The sequence below is a fragment of the Cavia porcellus genome, unplaced genomic scaffold, assembly GCF_034190915.1.
Source record: "Cavia porcellus strain 051 isolate PalLab524CR breed Dunkin Hartley unplaced genomic scaffold, mCavPor4.1 scaffold_4, whole genome shotgun sequence".
NCBI lineage: Eukaryota > Metazoa > Chordata > Mammalia > Rodentia > Caviidae > Cavia > Cavia porcellus.
Genome location: NW_026947487.1, coordinates 60,979,564 through 60,999,113, shown reverse-complemented (window position 1 = coordinate 60,999,113; position 19,550 = coordinate 60,979,564). Strand labels below are relative to the sequence as shown.

The window sequence follows — 19,550 nt, the reverse complement described above, 5'->3', positions numbered from 1 at the left end:
AAAATAAACAATTATTTCTAAATGTCCCTTTACACCTGGTCCATATTTAAATTTTCTCAGTTGTCTCGATAGTGTGTTTTAACATGGCAGGATCTGGAGCAGGGCCACATGCTGCCTCTGGGTACTGTGTCTCTCTGGTGTTTTTCATCTAGTGCAGGGTCCTTTGTTGTGGTTGGAACAAGGAAGTGTATCTGTCATCCTGCAGGAAATCCCAAGATCTATATTTGTCTGATTGTTTCCCTTTGTCCCCATTAGGCTCGTTCCTTTATTCCCTGTACATTTTGTGAACTGTAAATGAAATCTGAAGGTCGATGGATTGCAGGTAAACATTTTTTGGCCAGAAAAAAATCACAAGGGATACTGATAGCTTCCAGTACCTTCACTTGGAGAGATGTGTGATCCCCAGTTGCTCCAGTGTTGCTTGTGCAAGACTAACTCCTGAATGAGGACAAGTATGCTGGTTAATTGTGCTGTGTCTACTTGATTTGGGTAAGAATCACCTACTAAATTAGTAATGTTCTGGGTGTATTAGTGGGTAATTGGCATGTGGGTCACAAACTAAACTAAAGGGAGAAGACCCATGGGAGATGCTGGTTGCATGAACCAATGGGCTTGTAGGCAGAATGGAATACAAAGGGAAAGAAAAGGAATCTCTCTCTCTCTGTCTCTCTCTTTCTGTGTCTGTCTTTATCTCTCTCTCTTTCTGGAGGAGCTCTCTTCTTCATCTTTGCCTTTGGAAGTTGATCTCTAGCAGAGACTCTTCAACATTCCAAATCATACTCTTCAGCCTTCTGACACAGACTTGCATCAGTGATTAAATGACCTTCTAGATCTTCAACCTTTGATTGCTACTGGATACTTCAACTCTCTAGTGGCCATTCTATCTCTGATTCTGGTTCAGAGATTGGAACTTTTCTGCTTCTGATTCTGTAAGCCTATCTAATAAATCTCATGTATAATTATATATATATTTTATATTGATTCTGTTCCTTTAGTGAACCATAACTGATACAGTTGGAATGGGATGACCCTCCTATTTCTTCTTATGAGAAGCCAGGAAAAAGTCTGTGGGCTTTACTTTAGCACTATTAAAATGTCCAGTTATGCACTGACCATTTGTCTGCTTTAGTGCAAATGTTTGTATTTTCCCAAAATTCACATGTTAATGCTAATCCCCAGTGCAATAATGTCAAGAGATGGGGCAGTGGTTAGATCATGAGGGCTCTTCCTTGACAAATAGGATTAATGCCTTTATAAAGAGGCCTACAGGAGCTTCTTAGCTCCTTTTTGCCCTTGTGCCATGTGAGGAAGCATCAAGAAGATGCCACTTATGAGGAATAGGCCTGCGCCAGACTCTGAATGTGCTGATGCCTTGATCTTGGACTTCCCAGGTTCTGGAACTGTGAGCCGTAAGCCCTGCCACTTATAAATTATCCATTCTGAGATATTTTATTACAGCTACTGTAATGGATTCAAACATGGTCTTAACTCATCAACCTGATAATCCTTGCCTGAATCAATGATTTCATTAGGGCCCCAGGTGGAATTTTGACCCACTATTTCTGCTCTGTAAAACTAGAGTTTAGTTTGGAATTTGCCTGGGTTTAGTCCCTGGGAGCCTTGCTTCCGCTTAGATCAGACTCCCACTGGGCCCAGGGTAGGGTGCTCTGAGTTAGAAATGAGTTGGGACTGAGTTCTATAGTAACATCACTTGACTGAAACCTCTAAGAGGCCAGACTATATAGCTCTACTGAGTGTCTAGGCACACTGAGGCATGTGCCCACCCTCACAGTGTTTCCATGGAAACAAATTGCTATGGTTTGTTCCCCAAGAATTCATTTAACAGAGTCTCGGTTCCCAGTATGGGAGTAAGAGGTGATGGAACTTTTAAGAGCTGAGACCCAGTACAGTACAAAGTGATTAGGTTCTCACATTTGTCCTTAGGCATCAGGTAGCCCATTAGATAGCCAACCCAAAGACTCTTCCGCTCAGGAGGCTGTGTTGCAGTTGAAGTCTTGCTGTTCAGTGTGAGTCCTCTCGGTGGGTCTCTGGCCAGTACCTGCCCCAGGGAGAATCCTGCCTTATTGTATTGATGTTCTACACTCTATACAATACCCCCATGGCTCTGTCTGCCTGCTTGTTGATGTGGCCTCTCCAAAAGTCTATCTTGTTTCCAGAGGTCTTGTAATGAACTAGTATGTCAAATTGCATCTGGAGATACTGTCACACAATGCTGCCACCACCACCCCTTCATAATGTGCCCATCAGATAGCCAACCCAAAGACAAGTATGTGATTCTGGTCACAGTGCTCATTCTCCTCTACCCTACAATCCTGGAAAATGGTCCAAAAGCTAGGCCCTGACTCCAGGGCAGACGCCCCTCCTGCAGAAAAATCTGCCTTTAATTTAGCAGTTCTATTTTTTAATTCGGAAATTCTTAGTGATACCAATTAAAGATCTTTTTTTATCCCTTCCTCGTTGATGAATGAGGAAACAGGGGTTGCCTTGGAAGGAAGGGGTCCTTTTCTCTCTGAGTCCCTAAAAACTGACTTTTTCTTGGACAGGAGACTTGGTAGGAGGCTTTGGAGAGTTCTCCCTGGTGATTTGGATACTGACAACAAAGAAAGTCAGAGATGTAGCTGGCATTATGCCTAGCATGCTGCACAGGTCCTTACTGTATCCTCACAACTGTCCAAGGTCACAGGATCCATTCTAGCCTACGTTAGTACTATCTCTAAGTATCTTTGCTAGGGTGTTAAATTTGGTCATGGGAGGTGCTCCCATAGCAATGCATTGTTCATTATCTGACCTCTTAGACTATTCTCTCCTGTTTCTTTAACTCAGAATCCTCAGGATTCAATTCCACATATCTTCCTCTGGCTAAGTCATCCCCTTGTATTGTAGGTTCAGCATCCTAGTTAGCTGGTGATTTGACTCTAGGTATGCTCTGGTGGTGAGGGGGACAATTAAGATAAATCCTGAAGGGACATGTGTGACCTTACATGGTAGAGGCCTCTACCCATTTTTGAGGAAATCAGAGACTCTAAATGAGGTGATTATCATACTTTTAAATGAAATAAACTGAGAAAACATGTTTAAATATTATATTGTTTCTTTGGTATGAGAAACCAAAAGGGTAAATGAGGACCAAAATGTACAATAGATATTATGAAATAAAAAAATGTTCAACTGGGAAGGGAAACTGGGGAAAGTGAGAAGGAAAAGAAAGAAAGGGAAAGAAAAAATAGAATATAAGGAAAAATGGAAATAAAGCCTTTATAAGTAAGGAAGGGAAGAGGGGTTTACCGGAGGGGGGGAATGGGAAAAAAAGAATCAAGATATACCATGTACAGGTTCAAATTCCTATGATAAATTCTATCATTACATATATCTAAAATTTACCAATAAAATTAATTTAAAACAAACAAAAGAGGTCATTGTTTTAGGGCCGAAATATTCAGGAGGTTCAAGATTTCAAAATTCTTGGGTACACTGATTCTATCCCAAATATCAGGGTCACCTTTTACCTCAACCAGAGAAATCTGGAATAAGCAGATTTGTTGGTGTTGAGATTTCAACTTTCATGGAATGTTGCTAGTTTAATAATTAAGCTGGCCTTGACTCTGAGCTTTTTGTGTCCTCTTGCTATGAGATGAGTCTGTATTTCCTCTTCAATTGTTGATTCACTACCTTTGGCCTTACGTTGCCTTTCTCCCTTGCACTGACAGTGTTCACCAGCACCTATCCAGAGTACCACTCACATGCCTGAGTGATTCTACCAGTTGTGTTCTCCTCCACTCTCATCCCACTCCATTTGCCCTGGTGAAAACTTTAACTATTGCACCATTTCCACATGCCAGGTGCTTTTTTTAGTCTACCTACCACCAGTGATGGATCTTCATTACTGACTGTCCAGTAGGAGGCTTGATAAGGGCCTCAGCTGATCTATGGGGCATTTTGCAGCTGGAGAGAACCGTTCTGAGTCCTTTGGCCTACTGCACTGACCTGTATCATTGGAAATGGGCTCTCCTGGGGAGAATGTGTCACATTAGGAAAGGCAGCTATGTTTTAGTGAAGGCTTAGCTGTGAGCCATTAGCAGCCAGCACTGTTGGGAGGTGGGGGAATGAGTACCTCTGTCCTGAAGGGAAACTGAGGCAGCTCATAACTATTCATTACAGACAAGAAAATTCTTTCCAATATTTCCCTATTATAAAAATGCTGTAATGAGCATCTTTGCACAGCTCTCTTTATGCACATACAGTGCTAATTTCTTGTTTGGCATATCATGCCATGTAAATAGAATATGACACGTGTGCATCACACTAAATGAACAGGGTTGGATGTGAAGTTCTTGTGCTTGTGTTGGTAGCTGGCAGGGGGCTGAAACTACTCCATATACCTCCTTTCCCACTTGGTCCCTGAGGCCTCAGAGGAACAATATCTTCATCTTACCTAAGAGAGTTTGAACTCTGGATTTCAGGACACCTAAAACCTGTTGAATGCAGGCTATATGCATTTTTTGTTTTATTACATATCAAATATCTTTTCTATAATACTAGAAGGAGGTGCTATTTCATACCATATAGAGTTTAACACTGTTATTAACCTGATGTGAACCAAGCATCTCATCTTAGCTCAAGCTGGTTGTAGATCTAAGACAGATTTTGTTATCAGGGAAGTAGGGTCGTTCCTGTGACCATACCTGACCAAGAAGCTCAAAAACCTTTGGAACTGGAATGTGGGGGGAGTTTAGAAAGGTTTGAAGATGTGGCCAAAGGAACCCTAGAATATGGTATGTCAAGTTTGACTCAGAAGACCAGAATGCTCATAAAAATGTGAATACTGAAAACTAGGCTCAGAACATTTCAGTTGGGAACAAGGATTCCATTGACTCAAGACCATGTGTATTATGGTCTGACAGAAAACTTACCTAACAGAGACATGTCCCGAGTCTTTGAGGGAGACTGAGATTAGGGGTGACAGACTAATTAGTCTGGTGAAAGAAATTTCAAGGCAGCCCAAAATTGAGGCTGTGGCATGAGTACTGCTGGTGGCTTTTAGACGTATCTTCCACAACAAAAACAGCAAAAAAGCAGAGCTGAATAATTTGAAAGGATTTGCTGGTAACCAGAAGGGAAGCTCTTGTAAAGTTGTAGTCTATGGGCTATAAAGTTGGACCCTATAAAATTTTGGGCAAGGAGAGACTGGTTGTTGAAAACATTAGCATTAAAAAGAAACCAAGTATTTTATACCAGGACAATAGAAAAGATGCATTGATCCTCTGGTTCATGATCATGCTGACTGGATGTTCATGAAATTTGTGTGAGATATGCCTCCCTCAAATCTTGTGACAATGTTGGCATATATTCATCTGATTTAAGAAAAAAAAAAAAAAGACTCCTCAAGGGCATTTGAGGAATCAGCAAGATCCCAATTCTGGCAGGCTAAAGGGTACAAAAGTAAAAGAGTTTTCTTTGAGAAGACAGCCCCAGGGCAGGTAGTTCTGTTAGAACAAAACAAAACAAAGTAAAACAAAGCAAAACAGAGTCCTCTGTAGTCATGACCCAATAGGGCCTGGGCTACCATTCAAGTTGGTGACGGATCTTAGCATCATTCATGTGTTGCTAGTTTTTACAAGAATGTAGAATTCAAGAGTTGTGCTTCCACCTAGATTTTAGAAGAAGGCCTTGGAGACCAGGTAGTGTGCTGCTGACTAGGAAGTATGGGAAGTAGTGAAAGTAAAGCCAAAATTGCAGTGGAGTCTCCAGAAGGCTGGGGAAGCAAGAAATAGGACATCTGAGGAAAGCCACATGCACAAAACAAGAGAAAGAGAAAGGCCATGAGAACTACAACAGAAATGTTGTAGGGGGTCTGCCCAAGCTTCATGAAGCTCACATCTCAATGCAGCATCTTACCTGACTGCTGAATATGGAGCTACAGGATTTGATGTTTGCTCTTCTGGGCTTGGTCTTGCTTTGGCTCTATTCCTTTATATCCCTCTATTTACCCCTTTTGGAATGGGAGTGTTTATTTTGTGTCATTGTATGTTGGTAGCATTTGACATAGGGGCTGATAGCTAAGAGTTTGCTTTGAATCTCAGAAGACACTTAGACTTGGTCTTTTCAGCAGTGCTGGAAGTGTTAAGACTTGGAGAACTTTGCATAAAAAGATTCATAGGAGCCTTTTGGCAGCTAGGGGCAGGATGTTATACTTTATATCAAGAATGTCCCTCAAAGACCTCATGGCTTATAGGTGGTGTTTTGGAAAGTGAACGAATGAATCATAGGATTGATGTAACTGACTTGCTGTTAGGATGTGGGTTCTAGTCAGTAGAGGTGGGTCACTGGAGGCATGACCTGTAAGGGTATATCATCTCCCCAGCTCCTTCCTTCTCTCTCCACTTCCTGTAAGCATTTTCCCCATCACTGTGCCTCTTTGCTATGCTGTTTCTTCCTGGGAGCTGCCTGGCCATGAATTGTAACTGTGAGTCCAAATACACCTCTTCTCCTTTAAAGTGTGGGTGTTGACTATTGTCAGGGATGAGGAGGTTACCAAGGCATCATTACTCCCCTTTTGTATATACCAGTGCAATTGTCTTTTCTCTGAGTTTATTAACCATTTTTTTCTCTTTTCTGTGAATTGCTTACTCATTTCCATTGCCTATTTTTCTGGTAGGTTGTCTTTATTGATTTGTAGGTTTCATTGTTTGATTCTCATGGGTTGCTTTTTAAGTTCAGTGTTCCCACTGCTATGGTCACTACCTTCCCCTGCCACCCAGCAAATAGAGCCTATGTCTGGAGACATTGTGTGGCTGCCCAAGACAGTTCAAGTTACATGCTGATACCTTAACTGCAAGGGAGTCTAGGTAGCTGAGCAGCTGGCACTTTCCACATTTGAATGGAAGATGGGTTCAGCTCCTTTTAAGTCATGTAACATGGAGAATTAATTAGAAGGATATTATATTTGTGAATTTCTCCTTCCAAAATTGATAAACATCTACCCAGTGTTAATGAATTTCTACTTCACAAGGTTTTGGAGGCTTTAAAAGAAACAATGTGCAATTGTGCCCCAGCCCTGAGAGATTTATTGCTGAATTCTACAAGAAATTTAGAGAAGACCTATCACCACTACTTCTCAAACTTTTCAATGAAACTGAAAGGGAAGCAGTACTCTCAAATGCATTCCTGGAAGTAAGCATTACCCTGATACCAAAGCTAAAGAAGTATCCAACTAAGAAATAGAATTACAGGCCAATCTCCCTAGTGAACATAGATGCAAATATTCTTTATAAGATTCTGGCAAACAATGTGGCAAATCATCAAGAAGATTATATACATCATGACCAAGTGGGATTCATTACAAGGATGCAGGGATGGTTCAACATATGTAAATCAATGAGTGTAATACACTATATTAACAGAAACAAAAACAAAAATCATATGAGTATCTCAATAGATGAAGAAAAAAAACTTTTGACAAAGTCCAGCACCTATTCTTGATAGAAACTATAGAAAATTTGGACAGATGGTCTGTATTGTAATCTGATAAAAGTTATGTGGGACAAGCCAACATCCAACATTATACTAAATAGACAAAAACTGAAAGCTTTGTCTTTAAAATCAGGAACAAGACAAGGATGTCCATTGTCTCCACTCTTATTCAACACAGTCCTGGAAACATTAGCCAAGAAATTAGAAAAGAGAAATAAATAAAAAGAGTAAAAACAGGAAAGGAAAAAGTTTAATTGTCATTATTTGCAGATGACATGATACTCTTCTACATAGAAGATTCCAAAAAATCCACTGAAAATCTGCTAGCTTTAATAAGCAAATTCAGTGGCACAGCTGGATACAAAGTCAACACTCAAAAACCAACAACTTTCTTGTACACAAACAACAAACTCATTGAGAGAGAAATCAGGAAAATAACACCATTCACAGTGGCATCCAAAACAGTGAAATACCTAGGAATCAATCTAACAAAGGATATAAAAGACCTCTACATTGAAAACTACAGTGCTCTAAAAAAGGAGGTTGAAGAGGATATTAGAAAATGGAAAGACATCCTTTACTCTTGGGTAGAAAAAACCAATAGTGTGAAAATGGCCATAGTTCCAAAACTGTTATACAGATTTAATGCAATTTTGATCAAAATTGCAATAGCATATCTCATAGAATTAGAGAAAATAATCCTAAAATTCATCTTGAGCCAGAAGAGATCTAGAATAGCAAAGGCAATTCTAGGTGACAAAGACAAGACAAGGGACATCATAATTCCTGACTTGAAATTATACTATAAAGCTACTATTTTAAAAACAGTATGGTACTGGGAAAAAATAGATCCAAAGATCAGTGGAACAGATTAGAAAATGAATAAACAACTCCAGGCATACTCAGCCAACTTATCCTTGACAAGTACCAAACACATGCACTGAAAGAAAGATAGTCTCTTTAATAAATGGTGCTGGAAAAACTGGCTCTGCACATGCCAAAGATTAAAATTGGACCTATGTCTTTCACTATGTGTTAAACTAAATTCAAAATGGATCAAATATCTCAATATTAAAATAGAAACATCAGGGGCTGGGGGTTTAGCTCAGCGGCATAAGTGTCTGCCTGGTAAGCGCGAGGTCGTGAATTCAATCCCTGGTACCAAAAATAAATAAATAAATAAATAAATAAATAAATAAATAAATAAATAATAGAAACATCATATCTGCTGGAAGATAGAATAGCTAAAACTCTTGAAGACGGTGTAGGCAAAGACTTTATTAATAGAACCCTGATGGCAGGAACTGTCACAAAGAATCAGCAACTTGAGTTTCATCTTATTAAAAAGCTATTGCACAGCAAGAGAAGCCACCAACAGAATGAAGAGACAACCCACAATGTGGGAAAAGAATGTTTTCCAGTTGTTCTTCAGACAAGGGCTTACTATTGAGAACATATAAAGAACTCAAAAAATCAGATCTCCCAGAGAAACAGCCCTATGCACCTCCTGCCACCATTGGAAGGCTTGCTTCTTGTGGGCAAGTCAGCAAGGGCAGGGAAAAATAGCCAGATATGCCTCATGCACCCATTAAAGACCTTTACTTCCTTCAGGCAACCAGCACCCACCAGGAGAATCAGACAAACACACCCCTTTGTGCCTGCTGCCATGAGGGGAGTCCCAGTGTAGACACGCAGCTGAGTGAAGAAGCTTCCCTGCCGCCATGTAACCCTGGCCAATCAGGGAAGCCTCAGTGTAGCTGCATGGGTCTAGAGAAGCCTGCCCTGTCCCCTGCTACTTCCTTGGGAACCTGGGTTCAGAGAAACCCAGGTGCCTGTCCCATTCTCCTAGACCATGGAGGGGCAGCCAACATGAGATGTGCCTGGGAACCCACAACCAGCTTGTTGGGAGGAACCCAAAAGAATGTCAAGACAAAGGAGCAAAAGGCAATCTCAGACCTCCAGCCCCCACAGAACAAGTCTGGGGATATAGTCATGGGAGAAAATGGAAGTCACACACATGAGATCTCTGAGAGATAGCAGCTGAAGTAAAGAAACAACTTCGTGAGGCTGTAAAAGTAGTCAGATCAGAAATAATGTTTCAGATAAAAGAAAAAATTACAGACATAATGAAAGAATTGCTGAGCATATCTAAAGAAGACATAGATAAAAAAGATGAGCATAGGAAGATGATGTAAACCTTGTATGAACAACATAGGAAGGAATTACAATGCATGAAATAGATTCAGAAAAATAATTTAAGAGTGATAGGTATCAGAGAAAAAGAAGAGGTCAACACAAATGAAATAGAAAGACTATTTATAGAAGTAATAGCAGAAAATTTCCTAAACATGGAAAAAGGATTTGGCATACAATCAAGTGAGAGATGCAGAACTCCAACTAGCCATAACCAAAATAAATCTACACCCAGACATATAATAATCAATATCCCAGAAATTCAGCATAAGAACAGATTATTAAAAACTTTTAGAGAAAAGAGGCAGATCACCTATAAAGGAAAACCAATCAGAATCACAGCAGACTTATCAACACAAACCATCAAGTCAAGAAGAGTTTGGAGCAAAGTGCTTCAAAACCTGAAAGAGAACAACTTCCAACCCAGATTGATGTACTTTGCAAACCTATCTTTCAAAAAATCCATGACCACCAAGCCAACCCCAGAGTTGTGCTGAAGCTTATTCTAGAGAGAGATAAAGATGACTATGGTTCCAGGAACAGCAGCAGAGGAGGATCGCCTAACAGGACAGGCAATTAAATGAAGGGGAAAAGTGAGGGCCAACAGCAGGAGGACAGCATGGCAGAGATGAACCAACAAATACTGGTTGAACTATTAATGTAGTTGGCCTCAATTCATCAATAAAAATAAACAGGGAGAGTAGGTCAACAAACAGTCTTCATCAATATACTGCATACAAGAAACACACAACTCAAAAGGAAATTCATAGACTGAAAATCAAAGAGAAAAAACAATTGTTCCACACATCAGGAGACCATAAAAAAGTAAGGGTAACTTGCTGATCAATCACAGAATGGATAAGAAAGATACGATATTTTCACACAATGGAAAGTTGGCCAGGTATAAAGTAGGATAATCTTGAGGCTCTTGTAGGTAAATGGATGCAACTAGAGATCATGCTTATGGGTGAAATGATTTGGACTCATATAGGTGAACACTAACTTATCTCCCTAGTGTAAAAAACTGAAGAAGTTAGTGAGATACAAAAAGCATAATAGATATGAAAGCACTAGGGGAGGAAATGCCTAGAAAGGAAAAGAGATAATCACTGTTAATTTCCAATTATCTTGTTCTGAATTCTTGTATCATTTTCATAATTTTATTAGATTTGGTTTTATTCTGTCTTGTTTTGTTAGATTTTACTGTGTCTGCTGGTATGGGCATCTATTTTGAAGATAACAGGATGTATTATGTTAACCATTGTTGATTTCCTATTATTGTGTTTTGAAGTCCTATAATGCTTTCATTCTTTTGTTTTGATTGTTTTTTTCTGTTTTATTTTGTTTGATTTTACTATGTGTGATGGTATGAACAGCTATTTTGAAGAAAATGAGATATTATAGAAGCCATTGTTGATTTCCTATTGTCTTGTTTTGAAGTCCTATAATGCTTTCATTATTTTGTTTTGATTGTTTTTTCCTGTTTGATTTTATTATGTGTGATGGTATGGACAGCTATTTTGAAGAAAATGAGAGACATGGTAGCCACTGTTGACTTCCTGTTGTTTTGTTTTCAAGTCTTATATTGCTTGCATAGTTCTGTTCTGATTTGCTTTATTCTGTTTGTTTTATCCTCTTAAAAAAAATAAGACCTCCAAAACTTAAAGATCCAATCCAAAAAATGGGTACTTTAAAAGAATATACACTTCTCAGATGAAGAAGTCCAAACAACAAATAAATATGTGAAAATGTTGAACATCATTGATGTTTTGAGAGATACAAATTAAAACAACACTGAGAGTCCACTTCATGCCCAAAAGAAAACTTTTATTGAGAAATCAACCAATAACAAATGCTGGAGGGGCATTGGGTTAAAAGAGGGGCTGTGGGTTAAAAGAAACCCTTCTCCACTGTTGGTGGGAGTATAGGCTGGTACAACGAAAATCAGTGTGAATATTCCTCAAAAAACTAGGATTGGTGGCCCTATTTGAACCAGCTATTTCCTTTCTGGGTATCTTCCCAAAAGAATTAAAAACATCACATCATAGTGATAAAAGTGCCCCATGTTTACAACAGCATAACTTGCAATAGCTAGATCTTAGAAACAACCTCAATGCCCATTAACTGAAGGATGGGTAAAAAAGATGTGGTATTTTTATACAATGGAGTTCTGCTCAGCTATAAAGAAGGATAAACTTGAGACTTTTATAGGTAAATGGATACAACTAGAGACCATACTCATAAGTAAAATAAATCAGATTCATGTGTGTAAGCATCATATGGTCTTCTTAGAGTGAGAAGCTGAAAAAAAAATATATGTATACAATGTATAATATAAATATACATAGTATAACTATAACTAATATAACTAATATTATATATAGTATAACTATGTACCATATATAGTATATAGTTAACTATGTTAACTACCATATATATTGGTATAACTATGTTAACTATCATACATATATAGTAGCTAACATAGTTATACTACTAATTTCTCTTAGTTAATTGTAAAGAAAGTTTGTGCTGAAAAAAGATGATGGATAGATAACAACAGGTCACAGAGGCTCCCTGAGATAGTCAACTTAAATTCCAAAAATAATACAGTGTGGGGAGTCCCAAACAGAGGGAGATAGATCCTCCTGACCCAGGAACAAACTAAGCTGAGAGAAACCAATTAAATATACAGTCCAGGAGCTACTACTGGAACAGTTAAAGTCTCAGTGCTTCCACTGCAGCGCTTGAACTCGTGCAGCCGAGACTTACCGAGCTACCCGGAAGCCCGCCACTTCTTCAACTCACTGGAGACGCACTCTCACTGAGGACGGGAGTCTGTGAAACAAATGGAGAGCTGAGCTGGTGGGGAACCTACATAGACCTGCGGTGAGTGATGAGAATAAAACCCTTCCATAGAAAAAGGGGCTCTTATAGATGACATTCTGGGACCAGGCAGACTGGCTAGAACAAGGAGCTGCAGTGATTTCAGTCAGCTGCTTCCATCTCAAGTGGGATTGGTGGGGAGTGCTTGACCTGGCTCACACCCTGGACTGAGACCAAACAGGCTAGCCCAAACTGAGTCCTTATGCTTGGCAGTGCACCCTAATGCAGTGAAGCCCTCAGCAGGTTGACTGACGGGGGTGCAGCATAGGCTGCCTGGGTCTGTACCTCCATAGTACACTGCAGTGGGTGGGAGCACCTAGTCAGCACGCTTCAGACAAACTGTAACCAAATCATTGAATACAACTGTTTGCAGTCTCACTGTTTGAATGTCCACTTTGTATGCTTTAATCCTGTAACTTGAACAACAATTTCTAAGATGACAATATGTCATCTATTAACTAGTGATTTCTTAGGTTTTTTTTGGGAAATTCTATATTACTTATACCTTTATACTGTTTTTTTTTCTCCTTTAAATAAAAAAAAAAACTGTTCCCAACAAAGAAAGAAACTGGGCCTCCTATATACACCTATATTGAAGGAACAAAAATAATGAGAAGAGGAAGCAACAAGAAAGGGTCCCTAGCCACCAACCCTGAGAACATTGATTCAGGAAAGGTAAATGCAAAGGAGATAGAGGATGGCAAACATGCAATATCAGACACAGCACCACTAGACATAAAGAGATATCTTCGGGACCTCATAGATGAGTTCAAAAGTGAAGTATTTAACCAAGTAAAGCAAGATATAAATAGAATAATAAAAGAAATGTTAAGCATCTCTCAAGAAAAAACAGATGGAAGAATGGAGGAACATAAAAAAGGGGAGAATTGTTTGATGGAGAAAATGGAGAAAACATAGAATACATGAAGCAGGTTCAAAGAGATTACCAGGAAATTAAAAACTCCATTGAAAGCTGGCAAAACTGCTTGAAAGAAACTAAGGATAGATTATCTGAACTGGAGAACAGATTTGCAATGTGGGATCATGAAAGGAAAAATTTCTTAACAAGGAAACAAGCAGTAACAATACAAAGGCTAGCAGATGACAAGAGGATCTATACTTCTTTATTCTTCATTCTTTATTCTTTAGGAATGTGAATGAAGAAGCAGGGGTACAAACAAAGGAGCTACAAAGGCTATTCACAGAAATAATTAAGGAAAACTTCCCAAACATAGGAAAAGGAAATTATATTCTGATATATGAGGCATACAGAACTGCAGCCACCTACAACCAAAACAGAACTACACTCAGGCTTATAATAATCAAGATCCCAGAAATCCAGTATAAGAACAGAATATTAAAAGTTGTCTGAATTACGGCAGACTTCTTGGCACAAACCATCAAATTGAGAAGAGTACGGAATGAAGTATTCCAAGCCCTGAAACAAAATAACCTCCAGCCCAGATTGATGTATCCTGAAAAATTGTTCCTAGAAATTAAGGGAGAAACAAGATGCTTCCAAGATAAAGAGGAACTGGGGTAATTCACAACCATCAATCCAACTCTACAGAGAATACTACAGTACATTCTAAAGAGAGAGAAAAGCACCAGGATTTCAGCAACAGTGGCAGAGAGGCCCCAATCAATGGAGCAAAAAATGAAATGAAGAAGACAAACAGGTAACTAATGATGGAAAAAGAGCACAACAGAAATGAGGCAGTGAAGGTTGGATATAATTTCTAATATAGATGGCCTAGATACAGTAAACTAAGGAAAAAAGAGAGAAATGCAGGCAAAGTGGATCAAGAGGTAGGGTTCACCGAGATGCTCTTTATAGGAAATATAATTAACCTGAAGAAGGGTATATGGACCAAAAATCAAATGTGAGAAAATAGAACTCTATGTGATAGGGAACCAGAAAGTAATAGGGGCAACAGGACCAGTATTTATGGATAGGTTGGAAAGACAGGCTTTAATAGGTAAATAAATACAACTAGAGATCAAACCCAGGAGTGAGAAAGTTTGGAAACACTTAGGTGAATAGCAGGTTGCCCCCCCATATCAAACTGAGGGTGTTGGAGAGACCCAAAAATGCACAGTACACCCTGGAGAAGTGAAAGGGGAGGAATAGTCTTAAAAAAGACAGCCCAAGATATTGCTAATGGTGTATCAGGAATTAAAACCCATGTTACTTGCACCACTCTGCTTAGATAGAACTTATTCTGTCCCAGTTTGTATACAAGCACTAGATCTGAGGACACAGACAGCTATCCCCAAAATATCAGGATATAGCACAGTAATCATCTTTAATTTCCTATTAACTTAATCTGGATCCCTGTATAACTTATACTGTTATATCATGACTGATCTTAGTTAAATCTGATTTGTTTGATTGCTGTTTGTTATTGACAGATTTTATTCAAAACTGTTAAGGTTGATAGTATCAAGTCAGAGAGTATAGACAACTATACTGAAAATGACAGTGGTTCACTATGATACCCATTCTGGTTTGATTACTACCTGTTTTTGTAGTTCTACACTATCTACAAAGTTGTATTTCTATTAATACTGTTATGTACTGATGTATTCAATTATACTTTATCTGATGATATAGCCAATTCTATTGATAACAAGAGATAACACAGTAACCATGGTAGAACTCCTTGTACAGCAGTTTTATATGTCTTTTTAGATTTATGTGTCTATGGGAATATGTTTTGTTCTATCCTGCTTTGTTCTGTTCCTCCCTCTAATATAGCAAGGATTAGAAATACACGTTAAGACTCGTACTTGTGTAAAACCTATAAACATTTTAAGAGAACTGATTTTATGACACATGATAAAATGAACAAATACTTTGAAGGAAAAAAAGGCACTACAGTACCCAGTGCTGATTCTGGAGTGTCATGATGTGAAATCCAGCAATATTATTATTTTTTGTTCATAGTGATTTTAGTCTGCTTTGGTTTGTTTAATCTCAACATAAATGAAGATATGGATAACTGCATGTATGCTTAAGTGTATAGGACTGATAACTATATTAGGTAGTTTAACAGAACTATTTGCAGTCTCCCTGTTTGAATTCCCATTTATATGTTCCACTTTTGTATCTTGAACAATTATTTGTAAGAAGACAATATGTAAACATCAACTAGTGATTTATTACTGTTTATTTTTTTCCTTTGAAAGTATGTACTATTTCTACCCATTTTCTGTTTTGTTTTGTCTTCCTTTAAATAAAATTTAAAAAAAGTTTGTGCTAATATTATTTGAACACTTAAATGCAGATATCTTGTACTCTGAGTGACTAATTTAAAGATAATAACACACAACATTTTGACCATTGTTACCCTCTAAGTATCTTATTTTGAATTTTTTTCTCTTTAAAACAAAATTTTAAAATGTAATGTCTGGCCTTTGTCGCAGCTCAGCCTCAGGTAAGTCCACATTTCTGTGCTCAGGCAGAGAAATCTATGGCACAGTCAGAGAAAAATGGCCTGATTGGACTAATAAAGAGGCTGAACCGTTCTCATGCTTTGAGATTTAAGAGATTTTTCAAGAATGATTTTTGACTCTACATAGTTTTCCTTTTATCTAGGAACTTTAGATCTACCTCCTATGGAAGAGGCAACTCCTGCCAGAAGGTAAAGGTCTCATTTCAAGTCATGTGTGATTGATCGATTATGATGGTCTGGAGGACTGCTGGAAAGTGGGTGGTGATTGAATAGCAATGTCTGTCAAAAGCACAGCAATGGGTGAGTGTGTTCTTGTACAGGGTATTTGAGGATCTCTGATTCATCATTTTTGAACTATGAAGCTCTTCATCTCCTCTTCTATAGAGTTTTGTCCCTGATTCCTTCAATAGCACATCTTTCTGCCCCTCAAGTTAGAAACATTCGAGGTTCAGGGAGCCCTTCATTAGCTCAAGGTTTTGTGCATTCCTGAACATAAATGTGTGCTGTTTGCTGTGGGACTTGAGCAATGAAGACATTATTGGAAACTGAAGACTGGATGAAGTTGGGACCAGGTCCTGCTAAGTTAACAGCTGGGTAGCCAGCTTGGAGAACTCACCTGGAACTAGTGCCCCAACTGGTTGGGGACTGGCGACTGCCAGGCACTTCCCTGTTGACCCCACCTGAGATACTGCAGCATATTTAGTGCAAAAGTTTGTAGAAAGAAATATATTTCTCCTGTGTCCCCAGTTTTGGGTACAAGGCTCCTTAAAACCCTTGGAATTTCTTTGGTGATTGCTGTGGGTTTTGTTTCTCATAACAAGGCCCTTTCAACACCAGAGTTTATGATAATGAGATGACTTGGATGGGGCCCTAGATGGCTTCAAAACAGTGCTGGTGACTTGGAAGCCCCAACCCAGAGTTAGAAGGTTGGAATTTCCATCCCTACTCTGACCCTAGGAAAGGAAGTGGGAGATTGGGTTATAAAATGTATGGAACAAAGACATTTGGAGTGTGTTGAACATGTGGAGCTGCTAAGAGGGTAATGTGCCATGACAGGCATGGAAGCCCAGCACCCCTCTCACACCATAACCATACTCTCTTGAACTGTGTCCTTTATAACAAACCAAGTATAAGTCTATTGTCAGTAAAGCATTTCCTAAGGCGTTTACTGAGTTATGCGTGGAGGGAAGGAAGTCATAGCTGCCTGGTAAAAATATGGGTAGCTTGGGGACCCCACTTGTGGCTGATGTCTAAGTGGGGCAGTCTTGTGGGACTAAGCCCTAAACCTGAGGGCTCTGATACTAATTCTGTCCAGCTACACCACATTCGAAGGAAGTTGAAGTTTTGGATACCCAGCTGGTATTGGAGAGTTAAGAACTGGTGTGGGAAAATACCACATGAGTATTTGTTGAATGAACAAAGAACAAGAGCTAACATAAATGAAATGCTACATCCCCTGTCATATGCTAAAGACTTTATATTCAGTCATTAACAAAATTATTTTTGGAGTAAGAATTGTATGCCATGTCTTGTCTTGGGGTTAGTACAGCTGTGAACGATTAAGCCAATTGAACAAATATGATTTTAGCACCTAGTACCTGCCATGCATGATTCTCAGCAGTGGGGATATGGCTGAGAACAATTTAACTTTACTTAACTCAATTTATTTTGTTCCCACTACGTGTTATAACACCGTGGTGACTTCTTGCATGCAATTTGTCAGAGCCCTAGGAGTTAAGTCCTCTTATTCTGCTCATTTTCCCTTAAGGGGCTTGACGCTCAGGGAGGCTAATTGAGTTTTACAAGGTCACACAGCCAGGGAAGTGAAGGTAGACCTAACCCCTGCCTGGGTGTCATCATTGCTTGTGTTCTTACCTTTTGGCCTAGACTGAGTCTTCATGTTGGGGTGAGCTCTGTGGTCTACCGTGCTGAGCAGTTTATGGGCTCCTGAATTCCTGACATGTCTCCCTCTTCTGGGCCCCCAATCTTACTTCCGCCTCTTTGGTACCCAAAATCCCTGAGAGACACACTCTTAGAGCTGTAATGTGCTTTTGAGCACAAAACCTCATGTTCAGCAAATTGCTGTAACCAAAACCCTATCCAGTTACCTGCTGCATCAGAGGTATGTTCCAGGCGCTGCCAAGCAAAGCAGAGAATCATACTTCTAAGAATTTTAACCATTAAGGAAAAAAAGTGCAGCTCTGGCAGCTCAGGTTGGCGTTGCCAAGTGGGAACCAGATACAAAGCAAACAAGAGAGGCTTGTGCTACATGTGGGCTGCTGTTTTTCCTGGTGAGTTGGCTGTGTGGACCCCTGATCACATTATCAAAGCCATCTGTTGCTTCTGGTCACTGGATGACTGGTGAAGGTGCCCTGTGTCTCCATGCACTGAATTGGAGCTCCAAGCTGAGATCAGCCTCCTGGTTGGGCTCAGTGTGGACAGCCACTGAGCAGAGGGCTCTGTGCAGTGATCTAAAGCCACACAGAGAAACTTCTGCTCCTGTCTTTCAGCTTGGTGACTTGCGAACCTGGGCAAGTTCCTTATCCCACTGAGCTCACTGGGAATGGTAATCCTGACAGCTACCTCACTGGTAAGGATGAAGTGAGTCCATATGAGCTCAGAGAACAGAATGGTTTTCCTTTGGGGCTCTGCTGCTGCTAGCTGTTGTCCCAATGACTGGCATTCATGCAGCAAATTTCTGCAGAGTGCTGATGATGCATGATGATGGGTGCCCCAGATGGAGTCCTGCCCTCACCACACTTATACTCTGTTATGGTGCCTAGTGGCTGAAGAGTGCCATCAGTAAGTGTGATGCTAGAATGGGGTCCAGCATTGGGCAGAGCAATCTAGGGTGCTGTGGGAGGTTGTGTGAAGGTTTTTAGTGAGTAGTTAAAGAGAGTCACTTCAGTGCACTTGGGGCACTTCAGCTGAGATATGAAAAATGAAGAATGATAAGAAAAAAAGCAAGAGTAGAAAAATGATGGTCCTTTCAACAAACAGTGCTGTAGTAACTGGACACCCATATGCAAGAAAATGAATTGAGACACATGACTTATAGAACTTAGTGTAAAATGCAAAATGCCTAGAAGATAATGGGAGAAAATCTGAATAACATTGGATTTGGTGATGACCTCAAATGCAATTCCAAAAGTATGACCCATGAAAGAAACAATGAATATGCTGGACTTTATTCAAATTAAAAACTTCTTTTGTGACTAAAATAATGTGAAATGAATGAGAGACAAACCACAGAGAGGAGAAAATACTTGCAAGAGATGTATCTGATAAAGGACTATTGAAGGACTGCTCTCTGACATATGCAAATAACTTTTAAAACTCCATGATAAAGAAACACACAATCCACCTAAAAATGGGCAAAAGATCTCACCAAGGAGATATACAGATGGCAATTAGCATATAAAAAGATGCTTTGTGCCACATGTCATCAGGGAAATGCAAATCAAAACAGCAGTAAGATGCTGCCACGTACCTATTAGGATGGCTAACCTCCAGCACATCGATAGCACC

The 19,550-nt window shown here is 39.5% G+C and overlaps 1 non-coding gene across 1 annotated transcript; it reads left to right on the top strand.

Annotated features, from left to right (window-relative positions):
- Positions 1–5,277: 5,277 nt before the first annotated feature.
- LOC111753872 (small nucleolar RNA U13) lies at positions 5,278–5,378 on the top strand. The gene has a single exon (XR_002788647.1). It is a non-coding gene; the product is annotated as a small nucleolar RNA U13 (small nucleolar RNA).
- Positions 5,379–19,550: the final 14,172 nt, after the last annotated feature.